Genomic DNA, 17907 nt, shown 5'->3' with positions numbered 1-17907 from the left:
AAAGGAAATGAACAGACACTACACAAAAGAACACATGCATGTGACCAAAAATCGTGAAAAACAGCTTAACCTCACTGATCATTAGAGAAATGCAATAACCACAATGAGATACCATCTCACACCAATCAGGATGGCTATTACTAAGAAAGTAAAAAAATAACAGATACTGGCAATGTTGCAGAGAAAAAAGAACACTTATACACTGCTGGTGGGAATATAAATTAGTTCAGCCATTGTGGTAGACAGTGTGGCAATTCCTCAAAGACCTAAAGACAGAAATATTATTTGACCCAGCAATTGCATTACTGGGTATATACCCAAAGGAATATAAATTGTTCTATTATAAAGACATATGCACATATATGTTTATTGCAACTCTATTCACAATAGCAAAGACATGGAATCAACCTAAATGCTCATCAATTATAAATAGGATAAAGAAAATGTGGTACGTATACACCATGTAATACTCTGTAGCCATAAAGCACAATGAGATTATGTCATTTGCAGGGTTATGGATGGAGCTGTAGGCCATTATTTTAGAAAACTAACACAGGAACAGAAAACCAAATACTACTTGTTCTCCTTTATAAGTGGGAGCTAAGAATACATGAACACATAGAGAGGAACAACACACACTGAGGCCTATCAGAGTTTGGAGGGTTGGAGGAGGGAGAGGATCAGGGAAAATAACTGTTATGTACTAGGCTTAATACCAGGTTGATGAAATAGTCTGCACAACAAACCCCCATGGCACACATTTACCTATGTAACAAACCTGCATACGTACCCTCGAACTTAAAAAAAGTTTAAAAAGCAATGATGAATTGATGGGTGCTGACGAGTTGATGGGTGCAGCACACCAACATGGCACATGTATACATATGTAACAAACCTGCACGTTATGCACATGTACCCTAGAACTTAAAGTATAATAAAAAAAAAGCAATAAAAGGAATGAACTACCTATATTCGCTACAATATAGATGAACCTCTAATCACCACTCAAAGTTAAAGAAACTAGTTACAAAAGAAAACATATTTCATGACTTCATCTATATGGAGTGTTGAGAATAGACAAATCTATAGGAAGAGATAGTGGATTCATGATTTTCTGGGACTAATTTGGGGGAAATTGAGAGGAAGAGGAGAGTGACTGCTGCTGGTTATAGGGTTTCATCCTGGAGTGCTAGAATTATCTTAAAATTAATTGTAGTAATAGTCATACAATTCTGTGAACACATTAAAATATCAGTCAAATTTTACACTTTAAATGAATGAATTGTATAGTATGTGAATTATATCTTAATGAAGTTGGTAGAAACAATCTATGGTAGCCTATTCCTACTGTCTTCCTTTTGGCATGGATATTGAATGTGAACAAAATAGGTTTCAATGATACAGGTAATTCTCCATTTTGTTTCAGAAAGCATTACTTATACTGACATAAGTCTGCTTAAGTATTCTTTATACTAAAAGTATCTCAATAAAATATTTCTCCTTGGGACAATGTATATTGATGAGCTGAAAATAAAAGGAGGCTGTGACTGAAAAAATACCTAAGGGAAAAAAAGAGATAAAATATAGCTTGAATAACCACCTCTCCACAGATTTCTCATGTTTAAAGGGTACAGAAAACAACATTAGCTCTAAGGATAGAAAGTGGCTCTGTGGCTTCATCAGAAAGGGAGTACATTATGAAACATACCGAGGTGAAAGAGAAAAACAAAGCCAGGCAGAGTATGCCTAGCAGGATCCCAGTGGCAACAATAGTGATAATTAATTACATGTGCAGTGTTCAATGTTTTCCTTCCTTACAAGACAGCAGCACCACTATTATACCTTTCAGAGACAAATTAAGGCCAAGAGAGCTCACCTTTGAACTACCTCTCTAATGTGTCATGCGTAGCCTGTGCTCCTTGTAATGAGCACAACCAGGAGAGGGCAGGTCTTCAGCACAAACAAAATACAGCATATAAACCAGTTGCAGAAAACATCCAAATGCATTTGAAAAGATGGCCACAATCTCAGAATTTTCATAAATATATATTTTTTCTAGTGCAATTGTGTTATATTATTTGACTGTGTATTTTCAACTTGAACTGTTTGGAAAGATTTTGCATGCTGGAAATGGCGTTGGTGCTCATTCCCAGGTCTTGAAAGATTATGTTTAGTAGGTAAAATACAACTGAAATGATTCTATAGCAGAATGCTTGCAATAAAATTCCTTAGATACGCACCATTTTGAAAAACAAAATGATTCTAATATTACTTAAAACAGAGCAGGAAATAAAATTTGTAAATTATAGCTTTAAAGTTTCTGATAGTCATTAACAGGCTTTCCTTTTCCAGTTACTGGCATAACATAATTCTCAATGTGAGTGCAATAAGTTAAAATCAGTAATTTTGGTTTTGTATCCTTATACCTTTTAAACTTCAAATATAGCCTTTCTGGGCCTTGGTTTTCAAGTTGAATATCCTGTAGTAACATCCAATTTGTGGTGTTATCCTGGGGATCAAGAGGGATATGTTTTAAAAACTATCATTTTCCTTAAAATAGAAGGCATTATTTTGGAATTTATGCACAAGCATGCTTGGAAGCAAGGTCGACAAAGTAAGATATTAGTGACAGATTGACTAAATCAAATATAAGTATTTTTTAAAAGACCTTATTGATAAGAACATTACCATTGCCCCGTTAGATGGTGATTATAATATTTACCCTGGGATTTGGCAAGGGCCAGTATGTTAATAATTATATATCAAGTTGTTTATTTTTGGCACCCACATTTCTCTCTTATTATTTTCCTTCCCTGAGACTGTGCTACTGTAGGAAATCATTCAAGGATGTCAGCTGTACTTTTTATTGCTCACCTAACCCAGATGTTATTTTGGTCCATCTGTTCCAGCGTTCTCTGCCACAATATGAAAAACAACTGGGGGCTTTGACGTGACACAGTAATTAACCTTGTAAATGGCATTAGTATCACAAGTGAAACCAACACTTGGTTTTGTGACTTTAGTCAATTAGCAGCAATTAATCTTGGTTGCTTTGTATAATACCCCATAATATTTTATAATTTGTTTAATGGTGGATGCTGTAAAATTATTATCCTTTGTTCCATTTTTCTTGATGTTTAGATTCCCCTCCCTGTTACAATGAGCTTTGGATGTATCATTCTTTATGTTTGGGAAAATTATGTTTACTCCCTTGTGAATTATTAATTTGTTTAAAAAAACCATAAAGGATTGCTCAGTATCCATTTAATAACATTTATAATTTACTTTATGTTTGTCATATATTAATTTGAGTCATCTTTAAAGTCAAAATGAAGAAGTCTCATTGGAAAGATGCTAAAACAACATTGACTAAAAAAATTTTAGGTTATAGAAGTAAAAATTTAATAACTGCAATGGAGACTGATGAATTTAAGAGCAGATTAAACATAGACGAGAACATTACTCTTTGAGAATTAATAAATTTGAACATGACTTAACGAAGTATATATTTGAAAACTTACACAATAAAATGTAGGTAAGAGGCAAAGAAAAGCATGTAAAATAAACTGTAACAATAACCAGAACAAAAGAATATAGAAAAAATGAAAAAATACTGGGAAACTTCTGATCAGCTATATTAAGAAAAATGTTAAAAAGTATTTTCATACTGAATGGGATACATCTCAGAAGTATAAAGAAAAAAATTAAAACATATATTTTTCAAAAACTAAAACATATTTTGAAGAAATAAAATTTAAAATTTTAGTGAAATATATTTACTTATACATATAGAAGCTCAAGCAGTTTAAATACAAAAAAAGGACTGACATATTAGATTCAAACTGCTGTAAAAGAAAAATATTGAGAATATCTTGAAAGCAATCAGAGAAAAAAAGACATCACATATGGAAAAACTAATCTGCAACTGCTTACCAAGTTTTTGCTAGAAATAATAGAAGACTAAATGCAGTGAAATGTCTATTTTAAGAGCTAAAAAAATTAGATATTCATATATCTACTATTGGGACAAATATAATATTTATATTATATACAAGGAATAAAACATGCTGATAATCTTGAGGTGAAAATATTCCTCAAAAAATAAAGCAAAATAAAGACATTCTCAATAAAACGGTGATAACATTTATTTCAAACAGTTCTGCACTGTAAAAATTGCTAGAATAAATTAATGAGTTTGGAAAGAATTTCTTTCAAGGAATTGATAGCTTGAAGCCAAGTTACGACAACATAATAAGGGTTTATAGTATACATAAAAGTAAATGTAAGACAATACTGATGGTTTTAAGAATAAAAGAAGATTGATGTTCAAAGCAAAAATAAAGGTAATGTAGTAGGGGTTATAACTATTAAAAAGTAAAATATAAGACAACAAGAAAACAAAATATGAGAGGGAGGAAATGCAATGCAATGCCACGAGACATAGCATATTGTCTGAAGGTAGAATGACATAACCTAAAAATGTACATTGTAATCCTTGAAGTAACCAGTAAAAATGAGAAAATAGGTAAGCTAAGAAAGAAAATGTGGGGGATAACATGAATTGCTAACACTGTACAATTCACACAACTGAATTTAGAAAAAGTACAAAAGAATGAAATAGATAATAATAAATACTATTTTAAAAGGCACGTCAATAACATATTAAGTTGATTAAATCTCTATTTAAAAGCTAGATAATTCCAGTTGTATAGAAAAACAAACCCCAATTTCATGCTCTTTATAAAAACCAAACTTTAAATATAAAAATAAATAGTTTGAAAATGTTTAGAAAAAGACGTAACCGCAAACACTAGACATATGGCTACAATAATACTAAAAAAAGTAGATTTCAATACGAAAAGTATTGAAGAGATAAAGGGAAATATTTTATAATAGCAAACATTTTGAAATGTATAATAATCTCATATGTATAAGTACCTAAAAACAGCATTTAAATACATGAAGAAAGGTTGGCCAAATTAAAGAGAGGGATAAAAGCAAACCACAATGAAAATATGAGGTTTTAATATTTCTCTTTCAGCAATTTAAAAAAAAACAAGTAAATAGAAGAATCAGAAAAGATGTTGAATATTTGAAATGTAACTATTAAAATCTTTATATTGATAACTGGAGGTTTTAGGATATTTTAGAATACAGGTATTTTTAGGTGTACATAGAACCTTCACCAAGTAGCATCAGATAATAAATTCCTACAAACTACTTGCTCTGACCATAATGTTATTAAATCAAAAAACAGTAACAATAAGAATCCAGGATAATGCTAAATATTTAGGAATTACGTAATACAAACTAAATAAAATATGTCTGATAGAAAAATAACATAAATTTTAAAATATTTAAATTGAATTACAATTTGTAAAAATTACTGATGTTTGGAATGCAGTAAAAGTTTTTGTTAGATAGAAGTTTAAATTTTAAGTGTGTAAATTAGAAAAGGAAAAGGATTTCAATCAAAATCTAAAGCTTTCACATTAGCAATTTAGAAAAATGAAGGGCAAAGTAAACCTAAGACAATAAGAAGAAATGATATAATAATTACAGCAGAAATATATGAAAGAGAGTACAGAAAAACAATAAAGAATATCAATAAAGCCAAAAACTATTTCTTTTAAAGTATCAACAAAATTTACAATTCTTTACCTAGAGCGATTAAGAAGAGAGAAAACACAGATTAATAATTACACCAACGATGTATATACACAATAATATGAGTACAACTCCTGAAATGTTGATTAAAACAAGTTAGGTGCAAACAAATACATATTACGGTTCCATATATATTATATATATATAGAGAGAGCATATATATAGCACATATATAGCATATATATATGTTTTATATTTTATTTTATTTATTTATTTTTGAGATGGAGTCTCACCCTGTAGCCAGGCTGGAGCACAGTGGCATGATCTCAGCTCACTGCAACCTCTACTTCCCAGGTTCAAGCAATTCTCGTGCCTCAGGCCTCCCGAGTAGCTGGGATTACAGGCATGTGCTACCATGCCCAGCTGATTTTTGTATTTTTGGTAGAGACAGGGTTTTACCATGTTGGCCAGGCTGGTCTCGAACTCCTGTCCTCAGGCAATCTGCATACCTCGGCCTCCCAAAGTGCTGGGATTACAGGCATGAACCACCATGCCCAGCCATGTTTTATGAAATTATTGTTTCAAGGATGCATGTTTAGGAATGTTATGGTCTTAATGTTTGCATACCTCCAAAATTAATATGTTGAAATCCTAACTGCCAAGGTGAGGTTATTGAGAGATGGGGCTTTTAGGAGATGACTAAGTCATGAGGGCTCTTTGGATGGGATTAGTGCCCTTATAGACAGAGATCCTGGAGAGCTTGCTTGCACTTTCTTCCATGTGAGGCTACTATGAGAAGACAGCAGTCTATAAGAAAGCAGGGCCTCACCAGACACTGAATGTGTTGTTGCCTTCGTCTTGGCCTTTCCAGCCTCCAGAACTGAGAGTAATAAATTCCTGTTGTTTATAAGCCATCTAATCTATGGCATTTTTATTACAGCAGCCCAAACGTGCTAAGATGAGGAGATGAATCTATAAAGAAATGCAGGTGAGAATAGTGGTTTTCTCAGAGTAGTGACTAAGGGTGGAAAGAGGATGGCACTTGAATGGTTGATAATGTTCTATTATTGTTTTGCGTTGTGCTTGTATGGTGTTCACTTTCTGAAAAGTCACTGAGCAGTACATTTTAAAATATTTCTTATCTGTATTTGTTGTATTTCACAATTTAAAAAAGATTTTTAAAACAAAGTTAATCGTTCTTATTGAACAAATACAAGTGGTTTTCCAAAGTAGATGCTTATCTAAACTTAAAATAACAAAACCAATAACAAGTGTGTATACAATTTGACTCTAAATTATTAACCTCTTCTCATGTAGTCACTTCAAAATAATACCTTCAGTCCTAATGTTATCAAATGTAGCACATTTGATGAAAGTTAAGACATGTAATTGTCTATGCCAATGCTAAGAACACATTTTTGGTTCAATGTTCTTTTCTAAACTAATGACTAAACTAATTACTGTAAAACATTTGACCTTTTGGAGAGGGTTTTAATAAATGTATTTGAACCACAAGCGTAATCATGCAGATGTATTAGCTATAGTGAGGCCTGTGAGTGTGTGGATAAATCAACTATCAAACACCCAACAAAGTCTAGAAAGCCAAAGCCTGGTTCTTAAAAGTTTAGTGTTATAGGAGGACAACTTTTAAAAAATGAATTAGAAACTATTTACCTTAAAGGATAAATACAATTGATATTGCTGTAAATGCTTGAACATTAGCCAAGTGCATACATTTCAGACCATTACAGAATGCAAACTAGATTAAGTGAATAAACACTGCAATTCCCATATATTCTAATTTCATTAGAACTTTCAGATATTGAGGGCCAGACACTGTTCTTGGTGTTTTATATTTACTATTCCTCAAACTTAATATCTCACAAAAGAACTTGTAATCTTGATCTAAGCAAACAAAAGTTATGGGGGGAAATTACCAAATCTCGGATTCAAATATGTAAATTGGTAAAAGAAAAGTTTGAATCAAAATCTGTCTACTTCCAAAGACTTTTCACTATCTATCTCACTTATATTATCACTTTTGATAGTAATTTTAAAATCTAGCTATATAGTAAGATGTATATATAAGATATATAGTTGTATATATAAGATATATATTGATATATATAATATAATGAAGTATAATATAATATATCTGAGGCACTTGTCCTCTTTTACTTGATGAATATTTTGTAATATAAAATGGAAATCCACATCAATCTCCAAGATTCCAAATGTATGTTCAAGTTCTTCTTCCACAAATAACTCAAATAAGGAGGTATTTATATTTCTTTCCCTCTTGAATATCCAATGAAACAATTTTACTCACACAGCTACATCAGAACAGTCTGATGTTATTTGTTGTTGGGGTGACTTTACCATACCTCACTACTCCACTGGTATACCCAAAATCAACAGAGATTTGTGAGCCTTTATATCCATTCTAGTACCTTCTACTTTAACAATTGAATTGCCACTTGGATAAATCACTATTATTCCTCAAAAAGCAAAAGAAAATGGTATTTGCTCTAAAGTTTCCAGCCTCTGTTGTGGTTTATAAAGATGCTCTGCAGAATTTAACTCTTGCAATAGAGAGACATGCAACTTAATTCACAATGAGTCTCACCCTTGTGAAAAAAGATGTCAACAGTAGTGATATGTTTGGCATTATTTTTAAACCACTTTTTATGAAATCTATGAACTACACATCCAGCTAGATAACACTTACCTTACCACAAGTCTTATGGTGCAGTTACTGGAAAAATATGATGCCTACCATGATACAAAATGTTTTAACATATTTACTAATGTCTTTACTTTAGAAAAGACTCAAAGTCTAGCTCAAGAGTGTAGTAAGGGATAGTTTAGTTAAGCTATTCACTGAATTATGCTATTCCCTGATCATCTTTCAGCCTATAATGTGATTTGTTCACTATAATAGGAACAGTTGTGGTTTTTCTATTTTTGTTTTAGTTGACCACTTAAACACCCTTTTCTCCTAAAGATAACTATTCTCTTCATACTTCTTAGTTGAGGCAGTCCTGGGAAGTTTTTATATATTGTCTCCTAATGTGGCCATGGCTGCTTGCTTCAGAAGAAAGAACATTTGACGCGATGGCACACACTCGTAGACTCCGCTGTGAACCAAAGAAAAGGCTGGTGTGAGCGTTTTGCCTAACAATTTTGATTCCTTATCTTAATGAATTTGAATGAGAGACATGGCATTAGGAAACTACATGAGATTAGAAGTAGAAACAGCAAGCCACTCAGAAAGACAAAAAAAAAAAAAAAAAATGGAATTGACAGCTGAGCCACATTAATGTCCATATATGTTAACAAGAAATTTTAAAAAACACTCCTGAATGTTCCACTACTAGACTATTGGATATATTACTAATTACTGCTAAGCTATCAGATCATTTAGTAATTCCAAATAATTTACAAGACTTCATGAAGTTTTCTCCCTTAAATAAACATTATAACATCAGATTATGATCAGTATGATAAAGGAAATGCCAAGGGTAAATGATGGAGACTTAGTGACTAGAAGTTTGGGGAGCAGGCTACCTTTGATATAATGGCTAAGAAAGCCTCACTGAAGAGCAGTGTAAATGCCTTGGGATTAGAAAGGGTTCACCATAGGTAAGGAACAATACAAGAGAACAATTTGTCTAGATAGTGGTGGTCAAAAGGGACAGTAACATCAAAGAATGTTGAAAAAGTAGTCAGAGGCTAAATAATACTTACCCCAGTAGGCCATGCTGATAAACTTTTATTTGATTTTAGGAAAAATGGAAAGCCACTGAAAGATGTTAAGGAATAAAATGCATTGCAAGCATGTCTAGCTTCTATGTATATACTTAAAGCATACTTCATATTTATATAGCTTTATTTCTATTAACTAAATTGGCAATATTTATAACTAGTTTATGTGAACAATAACAATGTGGCTCTGATATTATTCTCTAATTTATTGGGGTATTAGTACAGTTATTAGAGGAAACTGAGAATCTCTGCTCTCATTCTAAGAAAGGTCTCCACTGTTTAACAGAGTTTCCTTTAATCTATGCCCAATCCAAGTGTAACCATGCACAGATTATTTTAATGGTCATATTATTGCAAAGATTCTAGTGGTTATCAATGTGTCTGTACATTTTAAAGTTTAGTTTTCAAGTTTTAAGCATTTTGTTTCTAATATTTAACTATTTATTTTTCCATTTACCTTTTTGTAAAATTGTGAAGCCGTGAAAATGTGTCTATGAGATTACGGTCTAGCTCAAATGTTTATTCCACCATCCTCTGCAAAATTCTGGTGTTGAAAGCTTTACAAATTAACTCAATTAACAAACATGCCATTACTCCAGTCAAAACTTCAGGGATTTTTGTAATACTATGCAAATATCATTTTAAAGTTATCTAATGGACAATTAAGCAAGAATTTGTCTAATGGACAAAGTTCGCAAGAATAAACATGAGAGAGAGAGAGAGTTTCTATCACCATAATGGAACTGAAATAATAATATATGCTCACAATAATTATAGTTGAATATTTATCAGATTTATAGATGAAGTGAAATGTTTTATTGATCCATGTAGCAAAAGAAAACAAAGAAAAAAGATTTTAAATAAACAAAATTTAATATTCAGCAAACAAATATTTATTAATCAATATTTATGTGTTTTTCCGAATATTTAGGATACTTCAAAAATAAACTAGACAAAGATCATTGCTCTTATATGTATATTAGGATATACACATAATTTTTTAAATTATGTAGTATTTTAGATGATGGTGAGGTTTATGGAGAAAAGGGGGAGAATAGTAAAAGGGTCAGTTACATCACAATATAGGCTAGCAATGGTAGTTAAACTTCATTAAAAGGGAAGTATTTGAGTTAGGAATTGGCGCTGTATATGAAAAATAATGTGAACAAAATCGAAAGACAAATGAACATCTAGAAAAATGTCACAAATAAGACATATATTTCATTAATATCATAAAATGACAATTCAAGAAGATAGCTTTCAAAATATTTTTATAAACGTATATTAAAATAATTATTTTAACCTACAAATTTGGCAAAGATTTAAAGCTTGACAAAATGAACATTTAATACTGTGACATATTTTCTTACTCCGTTGAAGGAAATGCACATTATTACACATTTTCTGGAAGAAAAGAAATCACAGTATGCCCACATATATGAAAAATATCAATATACTTTACCAGTAATTTAACTTATAGGAGTTCATCCGAAGAAATTTGTCAAAGATTGGGGTTCGTTAAAGGTTTATGTACATGGAGAAATGATGGGAAATCTGAAAACAACCCAAATATCTAACAGAAAGGAAGTAATCAAACACTTTTTGGTGTATTCTTTTATTCTAACCCTCTTTGTAATTAATCAGGACTTCAGGGACTCACTACTGCCACCACCCTACTCCACTGGCATCATTTGATGACAAGTAATAATCTCCTAAGTTTCTTCTGTGCATGTATTGTGCAACAAATTATTTAACCAATATTTTTGAACAGGGAGCCAGAGAAATCTTTACGAGTTAAATCCGACATGCTCACATTCTTGCTCTAAAATAGAGAACAAAGTCATTAACGCATTCTACAGAAAGTATTATAAATATTTAGCGTATCCTATAATTCCCTGGAGGGCTAGGCCCTGACCAAGTTCTCAAAGTTCATTTCACAACCATGTTCCTGTTCTGAGTCTGGTCATCCTTGTTCTTTTTCAGCTTCTTTAATGTACCATAAATACCCATGTAACATGACCATTGCATATGCTACTTCCTTTAGCATATAGCAGGCACTCAAATATTTAGTGATTGAAGAATGTACAAACTAATAATTGAAAGAATGAAAAGAATGAATGAAAAATGTTTCTGAGTATAATGGAGTGCAATGCGGAGAATTTAATCTTATTTAAAACCACAGTGTCCAAGATAATATAACTGACTGCTCAAAGTGCACATTCAGGATTGAAAATAAATATTGTGGGAAATGGGAAATGATAAATATGTTGAAACTGGTGGTACAATATGATATTCAGTAGACACCATTTATCAGATAATTGGTGTGAGTTCTGGTATGGGACTGCATATAGAGATGTCAGGGTCCTCTGCTCAGACGGGACTATTTAACCCATCTGCAGTTTAACTCAAAAAGTCTTCTTTATATACTGATTATATTGAAAACATTTTATTCGGTGATGGGGAAATAAAACTGAAGAAGGTGAATTTCTTTCTCTATTATATTCTAGTCTAATAAGGAGGTTGTATCACGAAAACAATTTCAGAATACAGAAAATGAATGCAGCACCTGAACATTGCAATAAGGTTTCTGAAAAGAGAAACTGTTATAAAAATAGAATTATAGAAATATGTATTTACTTTCCCAATTTAGGCACATTGCTTCACAGAATTCCTGCTGAATATAACTAATTTCAAGCATATGGTAAAAACACATTATAGGGACCGGGAATAAATAGCTATCTCTTAACTTGTTATGAAATGTCAAAATTAAGTGATGTGATTTGATCACAGATTTTTCTTTCATTTTTTAGGTATCTAGTCATTGGGGACATTTTGTTAAGTGTAGAAGACAAAGGCAACATGAAAGCTAAGAACTACCAAAGAAATTCTCTCTGCTTGATGTCAGAAAACTTACTGATCCTTCTCCCCCAAATGAATATTTTGACACATTTCTGTTGAGATTCTGGAAGTCCAGGACTTCAAATGAAACAGAATGTGAAAGTGCCTTAAAGGCAAGATCAATCTATCATATATTCGACACCATTTTGTAGCTATGTGTCATTATCTGAAGCAATGAGCTCATGAAAAGCACATGGATCACTAAACTAGTCAGTGAATTGAGCATATTCACTTAGAGTAGCTGAGTGACCTTGTGCAAGCCACTTAGCCTCTCTTTGCCTTACTTAGCCAATTGTGAAAAGCTGCTTCTACTAAATGACTCTGCAATTCCACCAAGCTCTACAGAGCAATCTAGAATAGCATATTTATAAAAACATGTAGATAATAAATACGACATGGAAATATTATCCTAAAAAATAAGACAGTCAAATAAATTTTGCATATGAAAATGGTTTCATGAAAAGCTAAGACAATAGGAAATACAATTTAAAAGTAATAAAGAAAATAGAATATAAATTCACTCACAGATAACATCTTTATTTAATATCATTTGCCCATTACAATGATTCTGAGCAAGTTAAACCTCCTTTTAACATGGTAACCTTATAGAAAATAAACAAAATCACTGAAAAAATAGATCTTGCCCTGGAAATGAATCATATATCTTTAGATTAAGGTATTTAACTTATTCTTTACTAATATTAAATGGAAATAGTTATTTTCCATTTATGAAATATGTCCACATGTTAGTCTTCCACATATCTATTTTATAGAAGAAATTGAGATTCACAAAATTAAAATGACTTGTCTACTTTCATTAGCTAAAAACTGGTAAAAACCCCGTTACATTTATATTTTTAAATTACAAATTTAAGCTTTATCTTGATAAATTATTTGCATGATTGATGATATTTACATTTCATAGAGGAAGAAAGTTCTGTTACACAATTCATGTAGTTAAGAATGTTTGTTTCAGAACAAATATATTAGTATCTCAACTGAATATTTCCCAATAAAGACCTATTAACAACAACAGAAAGCTTTCAAATTAATTTCAGGGCCCATTAATAGAAACAGAACCTTAATTATACACAATGACCTCAGCATTTGTTTTACCACACATGTGCAGGCTGGTCTGTGCACCTTTGCCCTCCACCCTGCAAAACACAGACTGTACTATAATATGCTACTTGATCAGATAATAAGATAATGTAATGTGTGGCAGTCTACGATTTTACCAGCTGTATCTGAAAATACGATTCAATGGGCCTGACTGGTAAGGTTTCCTACATCAGTGAACAGGAGGCAACAAGTCGTGAACAGTATTGTGCAGCCGTCACCAGTGCAGGCAGCCTTTGTCTTGATGCAGTTACATAACAAGGCTGCCTAACTGACCTGAAACACTACCAAAATTGCTGTCTCCATGTTTAAATCTATTGAACACAAGGAAAAACACAATTTCTTTCAGAAATTGTTCACTGGTCTCAGAATGGATTATATGATTATGAGAATGATGGTAATTAATCAGCCTGGTTATTAGTTCAGCACTGGAAGATGATCAGCGGATACTGTGCCAATAAAGCAGAATGATCATGTGTAATTGCTGTAGTCTGTATTTTAGGTGCCTCCCTGCTACCTATGTAGTCAAATGGAGATATGATAATGTACCTGACCCAGCAATTATTATGAGGATACTGTGATATACTAAACATGAGATCACTTTGAAAATGTTCTGCAATATATATTACGCCAACCTAATACATCAGTATGAATTTGTACCTCTTCCTTCTCAGAACTCTAAAAACACTATTACAATATGAGAATGAAAACATTATGACAGCATATGAATTGTCACATTCTAAAAGTTCAATTGCACTTTAAATGGTTTTATATGTCCAAGCAATTCCAAGCAGTATGAGACTTGTGAAGTTAATAATGTTAACAACTGACATATATTAAATATTTAATACATGACAATCTCTGTGATAAATACTTTATATCGGTTACTTCTTTTGACCCTCCCAGTGATTCTGAAGCAGGGCAGGTGAATCCTAAAGTAGGACTTAGCCTGGGAGGGTTCTTGCCTTTGCCCAGGAAATAATTCAAGGACGAGTCAGAGGTAGAAGACAACAACTTTGTTGAAACAGCAGCGTTAGAGCTCCCGTGGTGTTACAGCTCCATGACTGCTCCTGCAGAGCAAGGCTACCCCATACGTAAGAGTGGCAGCTCAGGGCAGTTTTGCAGTTATACTTATATCTACTTTAATTACGTGCAGATTAAGGAGCAGTTAATGCAGAAATCTCTAGGAGAGTTAACTTTTGGATCCTCAGGTCATTGCCATGGAAAGGAGTGGTAACGCCCAGTTGTTGCCATGGCAATGGTCAACTGACATGGCACACTGGTGGGTGTATCTTATGGAAAGCTGCTTCTGTCTCCTCCACTAGTCCTTAATTTGGTCTGGTGTCCAAAGCCAAACTCCAGAGTTAAGTCCTGCCTCCTCCCTTTTATGAAGAAGGTGCTGTTATTTTCTGAGTTCCATGAAGGAGAAAACTGAATCTTAAAAAGATTGAACTATTTGTTCACTATTACAGAATTAGAAATTGCTGAAGTGCCCTTGTGAGGATTCAGTATATCTGACTCCATATTCTTAACCACTAAATAATATTAATTCTTAGAGAGGTTAACTATAAAGTTTCTCAAAATTACAGTAACATGTTCAACATTGTGATGTGGAAAATATGTTTTTCCTTTTTTTTTCTCTGTATTACTGGTCACTGGTGTTGGAACTTAGTTACTCCAAAGTTGGCAGGGGTTCCTGTTTGAGACAGGAGAATAAAGAAGTTAAAGACTGACAATGAGGGCCGGGCATGGTGGCTCACTCCTGTAATCTCAGCATTTTGGGAGGCCAAGGAGGGCAGATCACGAAGTCAGGAGTTCAAGACCAGCCTGACCAACATGGTGAAACCTTGTCTCTACTGAAAATACAAAAATTAGCCGGGCGTGGTGCCTCGCACCTGTAGTCCCAGCTACTCAGGAGTCTGAGGCAGGAGCATCAATTGAACCTGGGAGGCGGAGGTTGCAGTGAGCTGAGATCATGCCACTGCACTCCAGCCTGGTTGACAGAGCGAGACTCCATCTCAAACAAACAAACAAACAAAAAGAAAAAACTGACAATGTGCAGATACAGTTTTACTGATTTAAATCCCCAAAGTCATTTCCAAGTCCTGGTCATCATTTTCTTGTTTTAATCTCAAGAATTTTTATCTCTCTTTTCCCCCCAATATACCTCTTGCAATTGAGAAGTAAGATTTTTCTCCTTTCCTAATCCACTGTAGAATAGCCACATGCCTATAGGTTTTTTCAATCTATCTTTTTTTTTTCCTCCTCAAGGACATTGGAAATTTTCATAAGCCTTAGCAACAATAGGGAAAAGTGAGTGAGTTTTAAAGGTGAAAAGATTCTCCCAAAAGGAGACTGGCCGTAATGTTGGCCTCTGGCATTTATTGGAATGTAAATGGAGTTAAGCTATGCTTCCCTATATGCTCATGGTTAATACTGAGTATTCTCAAGTGTGTACATTACAAAAGTACCAACAAGTTAGAACTTTCATACATGAGTAAAATAAACTAAAATATCTTCTAATGATAAATATTTGCCTGCACACAAAAGAACATTAATTGAATCCTCATACTGTTTACTCCCTGAACACCTATGATAGGAGTTACACTGAACATTTGTCAGAGTCCTAAATGTCAAAAGCACTCATAAAACTTGGTGGAATTGCCCTCACCTAACTGCTTTAGTGTATGTATTACTATTTTTGACACAGATCTAATTTCAAAATGGTCTATTTTTGACAGTGAGAAAATAAGCATTGTTTTCACTGTGTAAATTACTAGTTATTTTTTTATTGTGGGACTTCTACACACTTTTCACATTTTTAGACTTAAAGCATGTATATATTGTGACCAATTAAATAAGATCAATAAGTAGAAAATCAAGAGCCATTTTTTATTTGTCAAACTGTTTGAATTTTCATTATTAGAAAAATGAAACAATTAAACTATGTAATCTGGAAACTATCCAGTAATCACTGATGCTAAAATATCTGAAATTAAATTGCATCTCTCTTTATTCATATATGAGAATTTCTACAGGATTATAGTTTTTAAACATGAAGGTCGCATCCACCTTTCTCCTACCACTCTAGGCTGAGAACCTTGGAGTTATCTTCGATTTCTAATTATATATCACTTCTGAAAATCTTAACATCAATAATTTCCCATGTGTATTATTTTCCATTACTACAAACTTGATCCTCATTCTGGTCCTAAATGATTCATAGGTAGAGAAGTGAGTTTGTTACCAACATGCCTACTGCCTTTTCCACTTTATGCAGAAAATATCTTTTTTCAAATGTTTCCTATTATTAACATCTTAACAAACTTTGTAACTCTTATTTTTTCCCCAATCATCTTTTTATTGCATATAATCCTGGTTGGTTTTATGGTTGTTGCTGTGGTAAGGATACTTAATATGATATCTAACCCCTTAACACATTTTTGTGTGCAATATGATATTGATGACTTTACGCACAATGCTATATGGTAGTCCTCTAGAATTTAATCATCTTGCATAACTGAAGCTTTTTACTCATTGAATAGCAAATCCTTGTTTCCAACTCCCCCAGCCCCTGGTGACCACCATTCTATTTTTTGCTTCTGTGTGTTTAAATATTTGTTTTATATAAATGGAATTCAGCAGAATTTGTCCTGTGACTAGCATATTTCTGTTAGCATAATATCTTCTATATTGTCACATGCAGTGGGATTTATTTCCTTCTTTCTTAAAAGTAAATTATATTTCATTTTTTATCTGTTGATGAATCCAGGGACATTAAAGTTGTTGCCATATCTTGGCTATCGTGAATAGTCAAGTGACTAGTTCACTGCACTGAACGTGGAAATGTAAATATCTTTTTGAAATCCTGTTTTCAATCCTTTCATATTAATACCCAGAAGGAAAATTGCTGGATCATATGGTATACCTATTTGCAATTTATTGAGAAAATTCCACATTACTCTCTATAGCAGCTATACCATTTTAAATTCCCATCAACAGTGTACAGAGTTTTCAATTTCTCTACCAATATTTGTTATAGTTTGTCTCGCTTTGTTTTCAATAGCCATCCTAAGAGGTATGAGGTAATATATCATTGTAATTTTGATTTATATTCCCATGATGATGAGTGATGTTGAGCATTTTTTCATATTCCTGTTGGTCATTTGTATGTGTTCTTTGGATAAATGTCTATTCCAGTTATTTGCCCATTTTTATTTTTATTTCTTTTGCTTTTGAGTTGAAAGAGTTCCTTATAGATTTTGTAATATTAAAACTTGCCAGACATATGGTTTGCAAATATTTTCTTCCATTCCAAAGGTTGCCTTTTTATTCTGCTGATTTTCTTTCTTTCACTGTGCAGAATTTTTTTAGTTTGATGTAGTTCCATCTGTCCCTGTCTATTTTTGGTTTTGTTGTCTGTGCTTTTAGGGTCATATACAGGAAATCATTGCCAAGATCAATGTCATGAAGGTTTTCCGCTGTTTTCTTTTCTTACTTTTTGAAAGAGAGCCTTGC

This window comes from Piliocolobus tephrosceles, chromosome 18 (assembly GCF_002776525.5).
Source record: "Piliocolobus tephrosceles isolate RC106 chromosome 18, ASM277652v3, whole genome shotgun sequence".
In the NCBI taxonomy this organism is placed as follows: Eukaryota; Metazoa; Chordata; class Mammalia; order Primates; family Cercopithecidae; genus Piliocolobus; species Piliocolobus tephrosceles.
The sequence above is the reverse complement of the archived record's forward strand: the minus strand, read 5'-3'. Positions refer to the sequence as shown.